The sequence below is a fragment of the Phacochoerus africanus genome, chromosome 4, assembly GCF_016906955.1.
Source record: "Phacochoerus africanus isolate WHEZ1 chromosome 4, ROS_Pafr_v1, whole genome shotgun sequence".
Lineage (NCBI taxonomy): Eukaryota > Metazoa > Chordata > Mammalia > Artiodactyla > Suidae > Phacochoerus > Phacochoerus africanus.
The window spans coordinates 75,702,117-75,719,918 of record NC_062547.1 but is presented as its reverse complement, the minus strand read 5'-3'; positions in this window follow the sequence as shown (position 1 = coordinate 75,719,918).

Here is a 17,802-nt window from a genome sequence, read left to right as displayed (position 1 = left end):
GGACCCTGAATCTGCCCCCAATCCTGAGCACGCACTGAAAAAGTGGCCTGTGGTCCCCCCTTCTGGGTTTTCCCGGGGATCCGCTGACCACACCCAGACACTCTTCTGCAGACATCTCTGGTCATTTCCCCTTAAAATATTCTGGTTATCTCTGCTTGCCCTTTCTCACCCGATTTTTTTTTTATTATTATTTTTTGTATTTTTGCTATTTCTTGGGCCGCTTCCGCGGCATATGGAGGTTCCCAGGCTAGGGGTCTAATCAGAGCTGTAGCCTCCGGCCTATGCCAGAGCCACAGCAACGCGGGATCCAAGCCGCGTCTGCAACCTACACCACAGCTCACGGCAACGCCGGATCCTTAACCCACTGAGCAAGGGCAGGGATCGAACCCGCAACCTCATGGTTCCTAGTCGGATTCGTTAACCACTGAGCCATGACGGGAACTCCCGATTTTTTTTTAAAGGCTTTTTCTGTTTGAGACTCTTTCAGATTTTTGTGATCCAAGCATGTTTCTGACTCCGAGTATGTCTCCTACATTAAGTCTCTGCTATCTAAGGCTGGACAGGTGTATAATGATAACAGCTACACAAACAGATTAACATGGACCGCATTTCACAGCATGAAGTACACGGAACCTCCCTGGGGCTTCTCTTACATTAATTCCCCTATTTATAAAGAGAGAAACCGAGGTGCCGGGAGAAGGCACAACTCCCCCACCATGGCAATGGGATCGGGGGCCAGGAAACCCCTCTAGACCCCTAGTCCTGAGCTGGCTATGTAGTCTGGCGGAACCATCATGCCCCCAGACTCCTGGGGTGAAAACATCAGGGAGCCCCTACCCAGATCCTGAGGCCCACCAGCCTCCAGAACTCCACCAGGCCGGGGCCAAAGTCAAAATGACCGTCACCCGCTCCCCTTAAAGCTCTGCCCTGGCCTTCGATCTGCCTGCTGGCACCACCGGCCCCTCGCTGAGCCCTGCCAGCCTCGGAAACCCGAAGTGCCGCCCGTCAAGTCTAAGGAGCAAACCTTGAAGAGGCTTGCTGGAAGAAACTTCCACTTCCGACTCTGGGGCGGGAGGAGGTGAGGCGTTCCTGGGATGGACGGAGTCTCTAAAGTGGGCGGGGCGAGCAGTATCCTTCAATCACGGGGCGGAGACATCATAGTCTGGGACCTTCAGAGTTGGGCCCTCAGGCCGTATCTGCATTCCTAGAGGTGCGCCTAGGGCTTGTCTGGGGTCAGGACTGCCCTGTGGGTGTAGCTGTAACTGGCCCCACCCACCTGGGCAAGTCTAAAAGAGAAAGGTTTCCTGGGGGCGTGGTTTATGTTTGTCTCTGCTCCGTGGCTTATCTCCCCTCCCACTTAGGTCAAGAAGTTCTTTTGTTGTTTTTTTCTGCTTTTTAGGGCTGCAACCGCGGCATATGGAGGTTCCGAGGTTAGGAGTCTAATGGGAGCTACAGCTGCTGGGGTACACCACAGCCACGCCAGATCCGAGCCGCGTCTGCGATCTACACCACTGCTCACTAGATCCTTAACCCACTGAGCGAGGCCAGGGATCGAACCCGCAACCTCATGGTTCCTAGTCGGATTCGTTTCCACTGTGCCACAACTGGAACTCCAGGTCAAGGAAGTTTTAATTATCTTCATGCTTATAAGGCTATCAAACAATAACCCATATTTAGGATTTTCTCATGATGGTTCCAATCTTTTACAAAAATGGAATTGTTTCATACACACTTTGTGTAACCAGCTTTGCCTAAACCAATGCATAGGGTCTAACTCTGAAGGTTAATGGGCTTTTTATGGCAATCTGTAAAAAGATCCTCTGAATCTAAATACTCCATCCCCCAGAACCCTCCCCAAGGACAAACACTGTCTCCAACATTTTGCCTAACCTTCCAAAGACTCTGTATACACACACACACACAAAACTGCAGCGTATTCCTCTAATAAATACTCATTACGCCTCTCCTATGTCCTGGACTGTTCTCAGCACTGAACAATATGGGAAAAAGTGACCACATAAATCCTTCATCCTTCTTAGATTCTAACGAGGAGGGACAAGAAATAACCATATTAACAAACAGCATATATAATAAATACATTCCAATATGAGGGCACATGTCAAGGGCTGAATACACAGGTAAGGAACAGGGGAGTGGCTATGATCACCTGATCTTTCTGCTGCCTCTCCCAGGCCCAGCACAGCTGTTTGATTCCTATTACAGGGAAGCCTCCCCTCTGCCCTGACCCCCACCTCACCCACCCCCACCATCCCAGGGACCCAGACCCACTCCATTCCAGTTTCTAGAAAGGATACTTTTGGCACTAGAGTGCTTACCTAGGGTAACTAAAGAGGAGTTGGGACAAGCCTAGGGCTATGTCTACATCATCCAGAAAGTGAAAAGACAATCCACTGAATAGGAGAAAATAACTGGAAATCATGTATCTGATAAGGGAACTGTATCTAGAATATATTTTTAAACACTCCTACAATTCAATAATAAAAAGACGAATTATCCAATAAAAATGGGCAAAGGATCTCAACAGACATTTCTCCAAAAGAAGACACACAGAGAGCCACTAAGCCATGAAAAGAGTCTCAACATCATTAGCCACCAGGGAAAGGCCCACCCATTACCACAGTGAGATAGCTCTTCACACCCACTAGACCAGTTAGAATCCAAAAGTCAAATAATAAGTCTCAGTGACATGTGGAGAAATCAGAATTCTCATTCACTGTTAGTGGGAATGTAAAATGTGTAGCTGTCACGACAAATGGTCTGACAGTTCCTCAAGTGATTAAACATAGTATGACACAGCAACTCCACTCCTACGCATCTAGCAAAAGCGATGAGAACAGGTTCAAACATACTTATACACAAATGTTCACAATAGCCAAGAGGAGGAAGCAACCCAAGTGTCCATCAATAGGTGAAGGGATAAACATAGGGTCCACCCACATACTGGAATGTCATTCAGCCTTAAAAAGGATATTATGACACAGGTAACAATACGGATGAACCTTGGAAACATTATGAAAGAAGCCAATCACCAAACACCACATACTGGAGTTCCCTGGTGACTCTGTGGGTTAAGGATCCAGCATTGTCACTGCTGTGGCTCAAGTTTGATCCCTGGCCTGGGAACGTCCACATGCCACGGATACAGGCAAAATAAAAGACACACGCCCACATGTTGTATGATTTGATTCTTATGAAATAACCCAAAGAAGGAAATCTATAGGGAGAGAAAGTAGATGATTGCTTGCTTAGGGCTGGGGTCGGGGATGGGGAAATAGAGAGTGATAAAGGGTACAGAGTTTCTTTTTGAGGTAGTGAAGATATTCTATGATGATGGTTATACAATTCTGCGAAAATGAAAAATCGTTAAACTGCACACTTTATATGAGTGAACTGTATAGCATATGAGTTATGCTTCAATGAAGCGGTTTTTTAAAAATATACCCTAAGCTCTTTAAAGAAAAAATTTGTGACCACTGGATATCTTATTGGACACTACGTCCTCCATGAAAGAAAAACACCAGAAAAATCACAGCTTGGAGAACACTGAAAACTGTAAGAACCTACACTGAGAAATGAGACAAGGCAGGGGAAAAAAAAAAGTGAACTAAAAGCTGACTCAGCTCTTCCATGTGACCATGAACATGGGAACTGTGGACTTGCAGGTATTGGCCAGAATGGGGTGGTGGTTGGGGCGGGGAGACAGCTCTTCTCACACCCTGGGAGCCACTTCAATGACAATCTCTGGCAGTTTCTATTACAATTTAAAATGAACACATCAACTGCCTTGTTGGCTTTAAAGAAGATCACATGTTGGTAACATGCAGAGATCAGAAATCCCACACAAGCAACTGGAAATTTTGGTGGCTTTCAAGAGGCTCAACCAAGTGACAGGGATTAGTGTGGGTGGAGACCTCCCTTTCACAGTAGACCATTCGGTACCACACTTAGCCCAATTTGTTCACTTAAAGACACAAATCACATGGATGTTCCATGGAAGTCGGGTTTTTTTTTTCTTTTATCTTTTTGGGGCAGCAGCCTCGGCATATGGAGGTTCCTAGGCTAGGGGTCTAATCAGAGCTGTTGCTCCCATCCTACGCCAGAGCCACAGCAACGCCAGATCCTTAACCCGATGAGGGAGGCCAGGGATCAAACCGATGTGCCATGCCGGGAACTCCGGAAGTCAAGATTTTTAAACATGGAGCTCCGGGAGTTCCCTTCATGGCTCAGCGTTTAGCGAACCCAACTAGGATCCATGAGGATGCAGGTTCAAACCCTGACCTCACTCAGTGGGTTAAGGATCCAACGTTGCCGGTGAGCTGTGGTGTAGGTTGCAGTCGTGGCTCACACTGCACATTGCTGTGGCTGTGGTGTAGGCCAGTGGCTACAGCTGATTGGACCCCTAGCCTGGGAACCTCCAAATGCCACAAGTGCAGCCCTAAAAAGCCAAAAAAAAAAAAAAAAACCAAAACCCAAAAACAACCATGGAGCTCCATAAAAATAGTGTTGCAAAACTATCAAAGATCCTGTGATCATACAGTTCCTCTTCTGACCACTTTCACAGCTGCATACTATGTTCAAGAAGGATGGGTAGTTTGCATGTGAAAGTGAGACAGGCTGGGACCCTTTGCGGCACTGTTTGCACCTGCACCTGGAAAAAATGGCTCCTCCAACAAGTGGATACAAAGAAACTATAAAGGACTAAGAATAGCTGTAGGCATGTGCACTGGGGGTAAATTATAAACATTAGATACAAAAAAGCCAAAACCTAACTGACACTTTTGAGGTGCCCAGAGCAAAGCCAGAGGCCTGAGCAAGATCCCTGCACACTGCACTAAGGTGGGGGGCAGACCTCAGGACACACTCCTACCTTCACCCCAATTAAAGAACCAGCTGCCCTCCACAAGAGGACCAACCAGGGCCCCTGGTACTTACTTTCCCTCCCTAGCACCAATAAAGCCTTGCCTGAATTCCCCCTCTGGCCTCTCATCAATTTCTATACATTCAAATCCAAAGACCTGATTTGGTAACAAAAGTAAAACATTAAGAAAACAGACTAACATACCATCCATAAGAAAATAGTTAAGGGAGTTCCTGCTGTGGCTCAGCAGAAACAAACCTGACTAGTATCCATGAGAATATGGGTTCGATCCCTGGCCTCGCTCAGTGAGTTGGGGAATCTGGCATTGCCATGAGCTGTGGTGTAGTTTGCAGACACAGCTTGGATCCCACATGGCTGTGGCGTAGGCCAGCAGCTGTAGCAGTTGAAGCCTGGGAACTTCCATACCACCGCTAAAGGTGTGGGACTAAAAAGCACAAAAGAAAGAAAATTGTTAAATCATAGTACAAAGCAGATGTAAGATGTAAGTAAGTAATTATATCTTCATATATACACTGGTTCTCCAGCAAGGTCTATTCTGCCCCCTGTGGGGATATTGGCAGAGTCTGGAGCCAGTTTTGAATGTCACCACTGACTGGGAAGGGGCTGCTACTGGTATCTCATGAATGGAGGCCAGGGATGCTATTCAACACCCTACAGTGCACAGGAAGGCCTCTCTGAAAAGGAATTATCTGGTCCTGAATATCAGCAGTGCTAAATTTGAGAAGCCCTGGTATGAAAAAACTAAATCTCAAATATTATGTTCAAGGAAAAGGAAAAAAAAAAAAAGCTGGTAATGAATATACACAGGTTTCCATTATAGTAGTTTTTAAAAACGCAAAAAAAGGTGTTTTGTTTTTTTTTTAAACCTACATACATGGAGTTCCTGTTGTGACTCAGCAAGTTAAGGACCCAGCATTGTCTCTGTAAGTCTGATCCCTGGCCTGATTCAGGGGGTTAAGGATCCAGTGTTGCTGCAAGCGTAGGTGCAGCGCAACTTGGATCTGGTGTTGCCATGGCTGTGGCTTAGGCCCAACATGCAGCTCTGATTCCACCCCCGGCCTGGGAACTTCCATATAATGCAGGTGCAACCATTAAAAAAAAAAAAAAAAAAAAAGCAACCCCCCCCCCCCCCAAAATCCCCTACATACACAGCCTAGAAGCCTCCATCTCAAGTTACTTTTCTTCTTTTTTTTTTTTTTTGGATCTCGCAGCATATGGAAGCTCCCCTGGGCCAGGGATTGACCCCATGCCACGGCAGCAACCCCAGCAGCCAGATGTGGAAATGGTGCTTCGTTGAGATTAATGCTTACTCCACCTCACACATTGCTCACTTTGCACAGGGTTCCCCCATATCCACACTAGGAAACTAATTCTTAGTTATAAGTGCTGCCCCATTCAGTGTAAGGTGCTGAGAAGCACCCCTGACTTCCATCCTCTAGATGCCAGTACCACCCCACCTTCACCACCCCCAAGCAGGGACAAAATGTCTCCAAGTATTGCCAAGTGCTCCCTGGTGGTAAAACTGCCCCAGGGATGAAAAATCACTGCTCTAGACCATTCATTTGATGCTGGTTTTCTCCTAAGTCCAAAGTCATAATTTCGGTCATTTTGCTGCCTGCACTTCAGGGGTCTAAGGCTTTTTTTTTTTTTTTTTTTTGTCTTTTGTCCTTTTAGGGCCGCACCCGCGGCATATGGAGGTTCCCAGGCTAGGGGTCTGTCTAATCGGAACTGCAGCCGTTGGCCCACACCACAGCCACAGCGACGCGAGATCGGAGCCGCGTCTGCGACTTACACCTCAGATCACGGTAACGCCAGATCCTTAACCCACCGAGCGAGGCCAGGAATGGAACCAGCAACTTCATGGTTCCTGGTCGGATTCGTTTCCGCTGCGCCGTCTAAGACTTTAACATGAAGATGACCACGACGATTAGCTGATACTAACAATAATCAACACTTTACGTTGCCTTCATTACTTGCTAAATGGAGGCAATGCAACGTACGTTTGTTCTACAGATGTGGAAACTGAGGCTCTGAAAGAATTAACAATTTGCCCAATATCACCGGAGAAATGATAAAGGCTTGAAGCCAAGACCGGAACCCAAAGCTGGCGCCCCCCCCCCCCCCCCCGAGAAGAAAAGTCTCCCTGCATGGAATACCAGTGGCATAATAAAAATCAACTGATAGTACCTGCCCTGACATTCATCAGGCTGGGAGGACGGGTGAAGCCACTTGCAAAATCAACAGGAAGCAAGATAAGCTCCAAGAACACGCTGCAGCTGAAAGTGTCAAAACAACCCCCTTTTGAGGCATTCCTGTCTACCTCGCTGTAAACTCTGTCCATTAACAGCATAGCTTCCGACCGTAACCTTATCAGTAAGAAGATAACGTCCCTCTCCCGCCTGGAAGCTCAGATTCTCTTGGATACCAAGAATCCTACTCCATTTCCACCCAGGTTCAGGGTTCAGATAAAGGGTTTCCGGACTCTACAATCCACAGGCATCTCATCTCTGTATTTCTCACGAAAACAGGACCTGGGTCCATGTCGCGGTCCAGACAACACGTTGACCCCTTTGCACGTGGCTCAGCGTTGCTCTGCGCCAACGGAAACCAGGATGTATTTACATCTCACCCACACGCCTTCCCGGCAACTCTAAAGTGAGTCCAGTGCGAGTCCTATGGTCTAGGGCGTCAAAAAGTCCCGCGCCTCACACGAAACCCAAAGGCCCAATCCAGTTCGACTCGGGCTGGACACTAGAATTCGCCCTTTAAACAACCCCGCCCCCTGCCCTTTGAACTGTGCCCCGCCCTTTGACCCACTCCAAGCGCGGCTCGGCCCTGCGGTGGATTACGGAATAACCGCCCTCAGGAGCCTTTGTAGGCTAACGCAGCAGTCGCCGCGGTTGGCACCCGGATCGCCATTCCGCATCCGGCTCCGGGGCTGCTGGGAGCGGAAAAGGGGGCAGGCCCGAGTTTGGGATTGGCGGATCCCCGAGGATGGGCGGGCTGGCTGTGTCCTCCAATCGTCGAGCAGAGAAACGCTATTCCCTGTTCACTGGGGTGCTACTGGGCACAGTGCCTGGCCCCGCCCCTGTAGGTCTTTCCTGAAGCGGGAATTGATTGTGGGCGTGGTTAAGGAAGGGTTCCCACATGGGCATGGCTATGGCTAGAAAGAGGCCCAGGGGTGCCACGTGATTTCCCGTGCAATTACTGAGCCCCCAGGTGACTGCGATAAGCTGTGGTCTGTCGCATGAGCAATAAATGGTTATTTCTGCGAACACTTTCGTCAAGCTAATACACCTCTGTAAAAAGACATTCCAGTTGTTGGAATGTTTCTTCCCCAAAAGTCACTCTCTTCTTCCAGAACTGGGGTCCCATTTTATTCATTTCTCTACCAATTGCTTTTCTGATAAATGCGTTGTGATACTCCATAGTGGCCACTAGATGGCGGCCTAGCTCACGTTTTCGCATTTGTGTCTCTTTTTGCATTGGGGTATAGGAGGGAAAAATGCAAGTGGATTCCTCAAAAAAAAAAAAAAAAAGCTTATTAAGCATCTCTGTATTCCAGACTCTATTCTCTACATTAGGGAAGACAAAGTAAACGAACACAAAAATCATTGCATTCATCCTTCTTAGATTCTAGTGGAGAAGGACAAAAAATTAACCATGTTAATAAAGAATATATATAATAAACGTAATATATCCCAATGTGGACAGGGGAGCAACTAAGAGCACCTGTCCCTGCTGCCTCCTCCAGGCCCCGCACAGCTGTTTGGTTCCCATCACAGAGAAACCTCTATGCTGCCCTAACTGCCCTCTCTCTCCCCATTCTGGGGACCCAACCCCAGTCCTTTTCCAGATTCTAGATAGGATGCCTCTGGTACAGGAGAGTGCCAGGGTGACGGAGGTGAATCTGGGGAGGTCTGAGGACTCGGGGCAGCTCCTGGCTGTAAGCTGTCATCTCAGGCACTTGGAGAAGCTCACATGTACAATGGAAGGTGGCCAGGATGTAGTGCAGTTGGCTGAATTTACATTCAATTAGGGAGAATCAAAAATTCTTACATGTAGGTTTTCCTTTTAAGGATGTGTCTGTTTGGAAATGATAACTTCCTTCTACTATAGTGCACACAAATCAGTTCTGAGCATATCATAGGCCTGAGTGTAATAGCTAAAACTCTAAAACACCTAAAAAAAAAAAGAGGAGAAAATTCTTTGTGACTTCGGTTAAGGCAAAGATTTCTTAGCTAGGATAAAAAATGTGGCAAAGACACACAAAGAGAAGATCAGGTGGATTATTAAAATTTTGAATATTTTCTCTTTGAAGACCCCTGTGAGAAATCAAGCAGTCAAGCCACAGCAAGGAGAAAATATTTGTGAAACAGATCCTGACAAAAAGTCATTGTGTCCACAATATACAAAGAATGCTTTCAATGGAGAAAATCTGGACCACAAGAGGGCCCCCTTTCACCACCAAAACCTCGAGCTGGCTGTTTGGGACTAACCACTGAAGTATTTCAGGATAAACAAACTTGGCTCACCTGTGTGCAGTAAAGCAAATTTACTCACACCGGGTTGTGATGAAGGAAAGGGCAACGTTTATTGAAGACATCAAGCAAGGAACCCTGGCAGCTAATTCTCTAAAGACCAGAACTCCCCAGGGCTTTCAAGGAAAGATTTGTTAAGGACATGATGAGGGAGGAGGGCTGCAGGGTCCGGGCTCAGCTGGTGGACATTCTTCTGATTGGTTGTGGTGAGGTAATTGGGAGTCAACATCATCAACCTTCTGGTTCCGACTGGTCTGGGGTCTACGTGTTCTTGGGCAGCATGCAGTTAACTTCTTCCACCTGGTGGGGACTTTGTTATCTGCAAAACAGCTCAAGGACAGGACTCAGAATATTGTCAGTAGCCCTTGAGGAGGAATTAAAGGTCCTTGACTTTGTTTAAAGGCCAAGCTATTATTATTTTTGTCTTGCTTGACTGTTTTCCCTTCTTTCTGCGTTTTCTAAGTTCTCTGAATTTATTCTTTGGTCCTCCAGGAAGGCCTAGGCGGCTAAAGGTTTTTATACAGACAAGAGGCAGGTGGGGATCATGGGGGGTGGGGGTTGTCCCGTGAAGGGCCCATAGGCTCCTGCTTGGTTACAGGGCCACAGATGTTAATTTACTCCCAGAGTTAAAGGAGAGAAAAATGCACAATTACTTTATACATATGTGTATCTGCACACAGAGGGAATGATGGCACAAAAAGGGACAAGCTATTAACATGGGGACAACTGGGTGGAGAAGGAACACGCAGGAGTTCTTGGTACTGATGGTGCTTTTTTTTTTTTTTTTTTGTCTTTTTGCCGTTTTTTGGGCCGCTCCCGCGGCATATGGGGGTTCAGGCTAGGGGTCCAATCAGAGCTGAGCTGCCAGCCTACGCCAGAGCCACAGCAACGTGGGATCCGAGCCGCATCTGCGACCCACACCTATAGCTCACAGCAACGCCAGATCCCTAACCCACTGAGAGAGGCCAGGGACCAAACCCACAACCTCATGATTCCTAGTCAGATTCGTTAACCACTGTGCCACGATGGGAACGCCTGATGGTGCATTCTTTCTATAAGCTTTAAATTATATCCAAATAAAAATTACCTAAAATACTTTTGTAGTTTGCACTAGAAAGCATATGGGTAGCCAATGAATGATCAAAAGTGACAGTTTTCTTATGTTTCTATTAGTGTGGTTTTTAAAAATTTTTTATTTTAAAATTTTATTTATTTATATATTTATTTATTTATAGAGCCACAGCCACTTACCTATGCCACCGCCACAGCAACTTGGGATCTGAGCTGAGTCTGTAACCTATACCACGGCTCACGGCAATACCAGATCCTTAACCCACTGAGCAAGGCCAGGGATCAAACCTGCGACCTCATGGATACTAGTCAGGTTCGTTTCCACTGAACCACAATGGAACTTCCTTATTTATTTTTTGACTGCACCCACATCATGTGGAAATTGCTGGGCCAGGGATTGAACCTGGGCCACAGCAACAGCCCAAGCCATAGCAGTGACAATGCCAGATCCTTTACTCAATGTGCCACCAGGGAACTCCAATATGACTCCTTTTTAAGGGGAATTTTTACTGAGAGAGTGGTAGATTCACAGGCAGTTGTAAGACATAATTCAGATAGATCCCTTCTACATTTTGCCCAGTTTCCCCAGTGGTAACATTTTGCAAAACTCTAGTAGGATGTCACAACCACGATTTTGACGTTAATAAAATTTTTTTTATTCAGGTATGTGTATTAAGTTCTATACAATTTTATCACCTGGGTGGGTTCATGTATCCACAGTCAAGATACAGAATCTAGGAAATGCCACGGCTGTGGCTGAGGGTCGCACTTGTGGCATATGGAAGTTCCCTGTATAATCACACCCATCTCCCTCCAAATTTTCTCATCACCATAACCCACCAGGAAGTGGGTTTTTTTTTTTTCAAATTTTGTTTTTCTTTTTATAGCCATACCCATGGAATATGGAAGTTCCCAGCCTGGGGGTCGAATCAAAGCTTTAGCTGCCAACCTACACCACAGCTACTGCAAAGTTGGATCTGGGCAGCATCTGTGGCCTACATAGCAGCTTGCGGCAATCAAGACTCTTAACCCACTGAGCGAGGCCAGGGACCAAACCCGCATCCTCCAGGACACTAGGTCTGGTTCTTAACCTGCTGAGCCAAAATGGGGACTCTAGAATTTTTTTTTTTTTTTTAAATTTTTAGGGCCGCACTTGTGGCATATGGAAGTTCCCAGGCTAGGGGTTGAAGCAGAGCTACAGCTGCCGGCTTACACCACAGCCGCAGCAACATAGGATCTGAGCCATTTCTGCCACCTACACTACAGCTCAGGGCAACACCGGATCCCCAATCCACCAAGCGAAGCCAAGGATTGAACCTGCATTCTCATGCATACTAGTTGGATTTGTGTCCCCTGCACCATGACAGGAATTCCCAGAAGTTTTTTTTTTTTTTTTAGGACAGTCATACTCCCAGGAGCCCCCTAAATCCCACGGCCCCACCTACTGAACTACAAATGCCTGGCTGAGCTCAGAAATCTACATATTCACAAAGATGATCTCGGGGCTGGGACAGTTTCCGGACAAGAAGGGCCTGAAGCACCTATTGGGACAGAAAGCCAGGCAGTGTTCACAGAATGATGGGAGGTTGTCACAAGAGCACTGAAGCCAGTTTGAAGGGGCCCCACCACCAAATCTGGGGCAATGGGATCATTAAAACAATGAAGGGGACTAGCCGAGGGCCCTGAGGGCAAATCTGGGGGCGGTGCTTCACGTGGCAAATGATGATTTTGCAATTGTCCCAGCAAAGAATGTTTCAGGCAAGCATCAGCCATTGGAATCACTTCTGAGATGTTTTCCAAAGCCCATCCTTGTGTGCAAGGTGATATTGCTGCCCAGTGCTGCCAACTGTGGTGAAAACAGAAAAGACACAGTAAGGGAGCTAGAGAGTGCCTCAGGCAGGGATAGGGTGCTATTTTATGGAGGGTGGGGTCAGGGAAGACCTCTCTGAGGAGGTAATTTTTCATCTGAGACCTGAGGTAGTTGAGGGAATGAGTCTCAATGTGGGATTCCACGGATGGGAAACGTCCAGAACAGGTACATCCACAGAGACAGAGAGTGGGTTCCTGGTTGTCAGGGGCTGGGGAGGGAGGGAGTGGTGGGTGACTGCTCATGGGGACAAGGCTTTTCTTGGTTTGATGAAATGTTCTAGAATTAGCTAGTGGTGGATATTCCCTTTGTGGCACAGCAGGTTAAAGATCTGGCATTGCTGAAACTTCAGCATGGGTTCGATTCCAGGCCCAGGAACTTCCGCAAACGGTGGATGAGGCAAAAAAAAAAAAAAAAACCAATTAGCTAGTGGTGACTGTTACACAACTTTCGAAATATATTACAAATCACTGACTTGTTCACTTTAAATAGGTCAATCACACATTACGGGAACTCTTAGCTCAATAAAGCCGTTGCTTAGGAGTTCCCATGGTGGCTCAGTGGAAGCCGATCTGACTAGCATCCATGAGGACTCAGGTTTGATCCCTGGCCTCCCTCAGTGGGTTAAGGATCTGGCAATTGCTGTGAGCTGTGGTGTAGGCCAGCGGCTACAGCTCTGATTTAATCCCTAGCCTGAGAACCTCCATGTGCTGTGGGCACGGCCCTAAAAAAAGACAAAAAATAAGAGAGGGTTAAAAACCATCAAGATTGATAACAGGATGCCATCTTAAGCAGAGCTATCTAGACTTCCCATTGTGGTGCAGTGGGTTAAGAATCTGATTGTATTGGCTGAGGTTCCTGCTGAGGTGCAGGTTCAATCCACAGTGGGTTGCAGCTGCAGCTCAGATCCATGCTGAGGGTGTGCCATAAAATAATTAAGCCAGGGAGAAGCACAAGGAAAGGCTCTAAGCCATTCAATTTTAAACTAGTCATTTCTAAAAGATATTGTGGGCCACACATGCAATTTAAAATTTTCTAGACTCCACACTTTTTAAAAGTGAAAAATATTAATTTTAAAAGTACAGACATATGGGTGTGAAATGCATGAATCTACTTTTCCCTGTTTTTTTGTTTTGTTTTATTTTGTTTGGTTTGGTGGGAGGCATGCCCATGGCATGCAGAATTTCCCAGGCCAGGGATTGAACCTGTGCCACGTTGTAATCAGAGCCACAGAAGGGATGACGCAGGATCCTTAACCCACTGAGGCACAAGAGTACTCCTTTTTTCTTTTTCTTTTTTTTGTCTTTTTGGCTTTTTAAGGGTGCACCCATGGCATATGGAGGTTCCCAGGTTAGGGGTCTAATCAGAGCTGTAGCTGCTGGCCTACGCCAGAGCCACTGCAATGCCAGATCCAAGCCGAGTCTGCAAACTACACCACAACTTACAACACCACCAGATCCTTAACCCACTGAGCAAGGCCTGGGATCCAACTCGCAACCTCATGGTTCCTAGTCAGATTCGTTTCCACTGTGCCACGACGGGAACTCCTTTTTTCTTTTATGTGTATGCGGATTTTTTTTTTTTTTTTCCTGTAGTAAATGCTGAAGCACTATGCAATCCACAGTTAGTTGAAGCTGTGGACATGATGTTGCTGAAACTTGGCCTCTGTCCACTGGTGCTGAACAGAAATGCAGAGACAGTTTTTGGTAAAGGAGAAAAGAACAGCTTTTACTGATTTGCCAGGCAAAGGAGGCCACAGCAGGCTAGGCCTTAAAGACTGTGCCTTCCATTGGGAAGAACTGCAGGCAGTTTTACAGTAAAAAGGAGAAAAACAGGGTTCTGGATAAGAATCAGTGTTGAGAGCAATAATGCATTCTTCTTTCTTTGGGGGAATCTTTAGTCATCGAAGTTGGTGTCATGAGATCTCAGCATGATCCTGATGGTCTTCTTGGTTATCAAATCTCGATTTTTCCTAAAATAAAAATACTTGTGAAGAGGACAGAGGTGAGGGCAATCTAGGAGAGTCCCTTAGAAAAACCACATGTTTATAATCTTTGACCCACAGGCAATTGTGCTCAGGGTGCCTAATCTGTAGCTCACGGGTGATTCTGTTTAGGGTGCAATTAAGCAGAGAGAAGCACAAGGAAGCGCTCTAAGCTATGCAATTTTAAACTAGTCATTTCTAAAAGAAGCATAAGGAATATAATGAGGTGACTGTATCAGTGGAAAATTAGATACTGAGCATTACAAGATGCTCGAATTTTCAAACGTATAGAAGGTCGGCACCCCTCATCCTCATGTTGTTCAAGGCTCAGCTGTATTTTGTATTTACCACCATTTGTCCAAAATAGTCTCCAATTCGAAGTTCCCATCGTGGCTCAGTGGTTGAGCCTAATATCCATGAGGACACAGGTTCAATCCCTGGCCTTGCTCAGTGGTTTGGGGATCCGGCATTGCCATGAGCTGTGGTGTAGGTCGCAGACGTGGCTCAGATCCCATGTTGCTGTAGCTGCGGCACAGGCCAGCAGCTACAACTCTGATTGGACTCCTAGCCTGGGAACCTCCATATGCCGCGGGTGTGGCCCTAAAAAGACAAAAAAGAAAAAAAATATATATTCTCCAATTAAAAGGGAACGCTTTTGCACTGTTGATAGGAATGTAAATTGGTGCAGCCACTGTGGAAAACAGTCTGGAGGGTCCTCAAAAAATTAAAAATAGTTACCAAATGATCCAGCAATTCTACTTCTTGGGATTTCTCCAAAGAAAATAAAAACACCAATTCAAGAAGATATATGCACCCCTATGTTTGTAGTATAACCAAGCTAGTGCCCTGTGGGGCTCTTAGGCACACAAGCCTTTCTGTGTCCTCCATTGCTTGTTGTCAGGGACTAAGCCTCAGCCTCCATGACCTTCCCTGAGCTCCAAAGGGCAGTTGCTAATCAGGGAATGGAGGCGACGCCGAGTCCAGGGATGAGCCATGCAGCCTTGGGGCAGAGTCCTGGTTCCTCCTCAAGGAACGTACAAAACAATATTTTTGAGCCCTTCTGTAGATCGAAAACCCCCAACAAATGGAAGAACTGCATGATGAAGCATTCTTCCGTCTGGGAAGGAGGACCACCAGAACCAGTCCTGAGGCCACTAAACACCAGCTTTGAGAAACAATGCAAGCTTGCCTCTACCCTGATCCTTATCCATGGCCCTGATCCTTATGCCACTCCCCAAACTATAAAACCTCCTCCTAACCCCTTCCACGGGGGGCACAGTCTTTAAGGCATTAGCCTGCGGTGGCCCCCTTTGCCTGGCAAAGCAATAAAGCTATCTTTTTCTCCTTTACCTGAAACTCTGTCTCTACATTTCCTTTCAGCACTGGCACAGAGAGGCTGAATTTTGGCAACAGTAGCAACACTATTTACTATAGCCAAGGTATGGAAGCAACCTATAGAGCAATCTATAGAGCAGTGGACAAAGATGTGATATAGGGAGTTCCTGTTGTGGCTCAGTGGAAATGAATCCGACTAGGAACCATGAGGTTTGGAGTTCGATCCCTGGCCTCGCTCAGTGAGTTAAGGATCTGGTGTTGCCATGAGCTGTGGTGTAGGTTGCAGATGAGGCTCACAGATCTGGACAGGCTGTGGCTGTGGTGTAGGCCAGCACCTATAGCTCTGATTGGACCCCAAGCCTGGGAACCCCTGTATGCCTTGGGTGTGGCCCTCGGAAGCAGAAAAAAAAAAAAAAAAAGAAGAAGATGTGGTATAGGAGTTTCCTGGTGGCTTAGTGTGTTAAGGATCTGGTGTTGTCACTGCTGTGGCACGGATTCAGTCCCTGGCCATGGATGCGGCCAACCAAAGCAAAACAAATAACTAAAAATAAAAATATCCATGAGCATTTTATGTCTTTAGTAGAAAGTCTTCAAAATCCTGTGTGCTAGGGAGTTCCCATTGTGGCTTGGTAGTAACAAATCTGACTAGTGTCCATGAGGACTCAGGTTCAATCCCTGGCCTCACTCAGTGGGTTGAGGAATGGATGTGGTATAGGTCACAGATGCCACTTGGATCTGGCATGGCTGTGGCTGTGACTGGCAGCTACATCTTCAATTTGACCCCTAGACTGGGAACTTCCATAGCCTTCGAGTATGGCACTAAAAAGACCAGAAAAAAAAAAATCCTGTGTGCTACATACTCAATTCAGACACTTAATTGTCGCTACACATCCTTGGTCTGTATTTAGATGTCATAAAATTTACCATTTAAAGATTAGATTTTCGTTCCCAAATTGTTCCAATGAGAAACCAGCTCTGCAGGTTTTAGCCCCCAGATCTTGCCAGGTAACTGGGATGGTTAATTAACCTAATAGAGTGTCATCTTTTAAATTGATATTTAAATTAATTTAATATACATAAATTTAGACATCCATTTCTTCAGTCTCGGCAGCCATGTTTCCATAGCCGCTCAGACAGCAGAGCTCAAAAGAGAGCAGTGCTTAGAGCCACAGGAACAGAAATGGAAGTAACTCAGCTTTGTGATTACGAGGAGGAGGGATGTGGAGACAAGGGTTAGTGAGATAGAGCTAAAGCCTCCATCATCACATGGAATCATCATGTCCACCACTGCAAATCCATGGAGAGCACCAGAGCTCAACCTGCGATGGCCAGCTGCATCGCCCTCCCCCCACCCGCACCCCACCCTCTGCTGGTAATGCCCATTCTCAAGCCCCACCCTAGACAACCTCACCAGAAACTCTGGGCTTAGGAGTTCCTGTTGTGGCTCGGCAGTAAGGAACCTGACTAGTAGCCATAAGGACTAGTAGCCACGAGGACCTGGGTTTCATCCCTGGCCCCACTCAGTGGGTTAAGGATTCAGCATTGCCATGGCTGTGGTGCAGGCTGGCAGCTGCAGCTCTGATTTGACCCCCTAGCCTGGGAACTTCCATATGCCCCAGGTGAGGCCCTAAAAAGCAAAATAAATAAATAATAGTAATTTTTAAAAAGAAACTCTGGGATTGGAGCCCAGAGATCTGTGTTTTAACAATTACTTCCCCAGAGATTCTGATTCATATACAAGTTTAAGAACCATTGGTGCAAATATTTGAAAGTAAATACCCTAAGAAAAGTAAAAAGCAGCAAATTTCAAGGAACCCACTGAGGCCCCAGCAGATCATGGTCACTTGTCATTTGAGATCTTTGGGTTCTCTTTGTTTCCTTTTGTTTCGTGTTTATTATTATTTTGTATTGAAATAGAGTTGATTTGCAGTTTTATATGAGCTTCAGGTGTATAACATTGTAATTCACTATTTTTACAGATTACTCTCCATTAAAAGTTATCACAAAAGAATGATTTCCTGTTTAGGAACAACGTGTCAGTGTATGTCTTTGGTGAAACATCATCATCATCATCATCATCATTATTATTTTGCTTTTTTTAGGG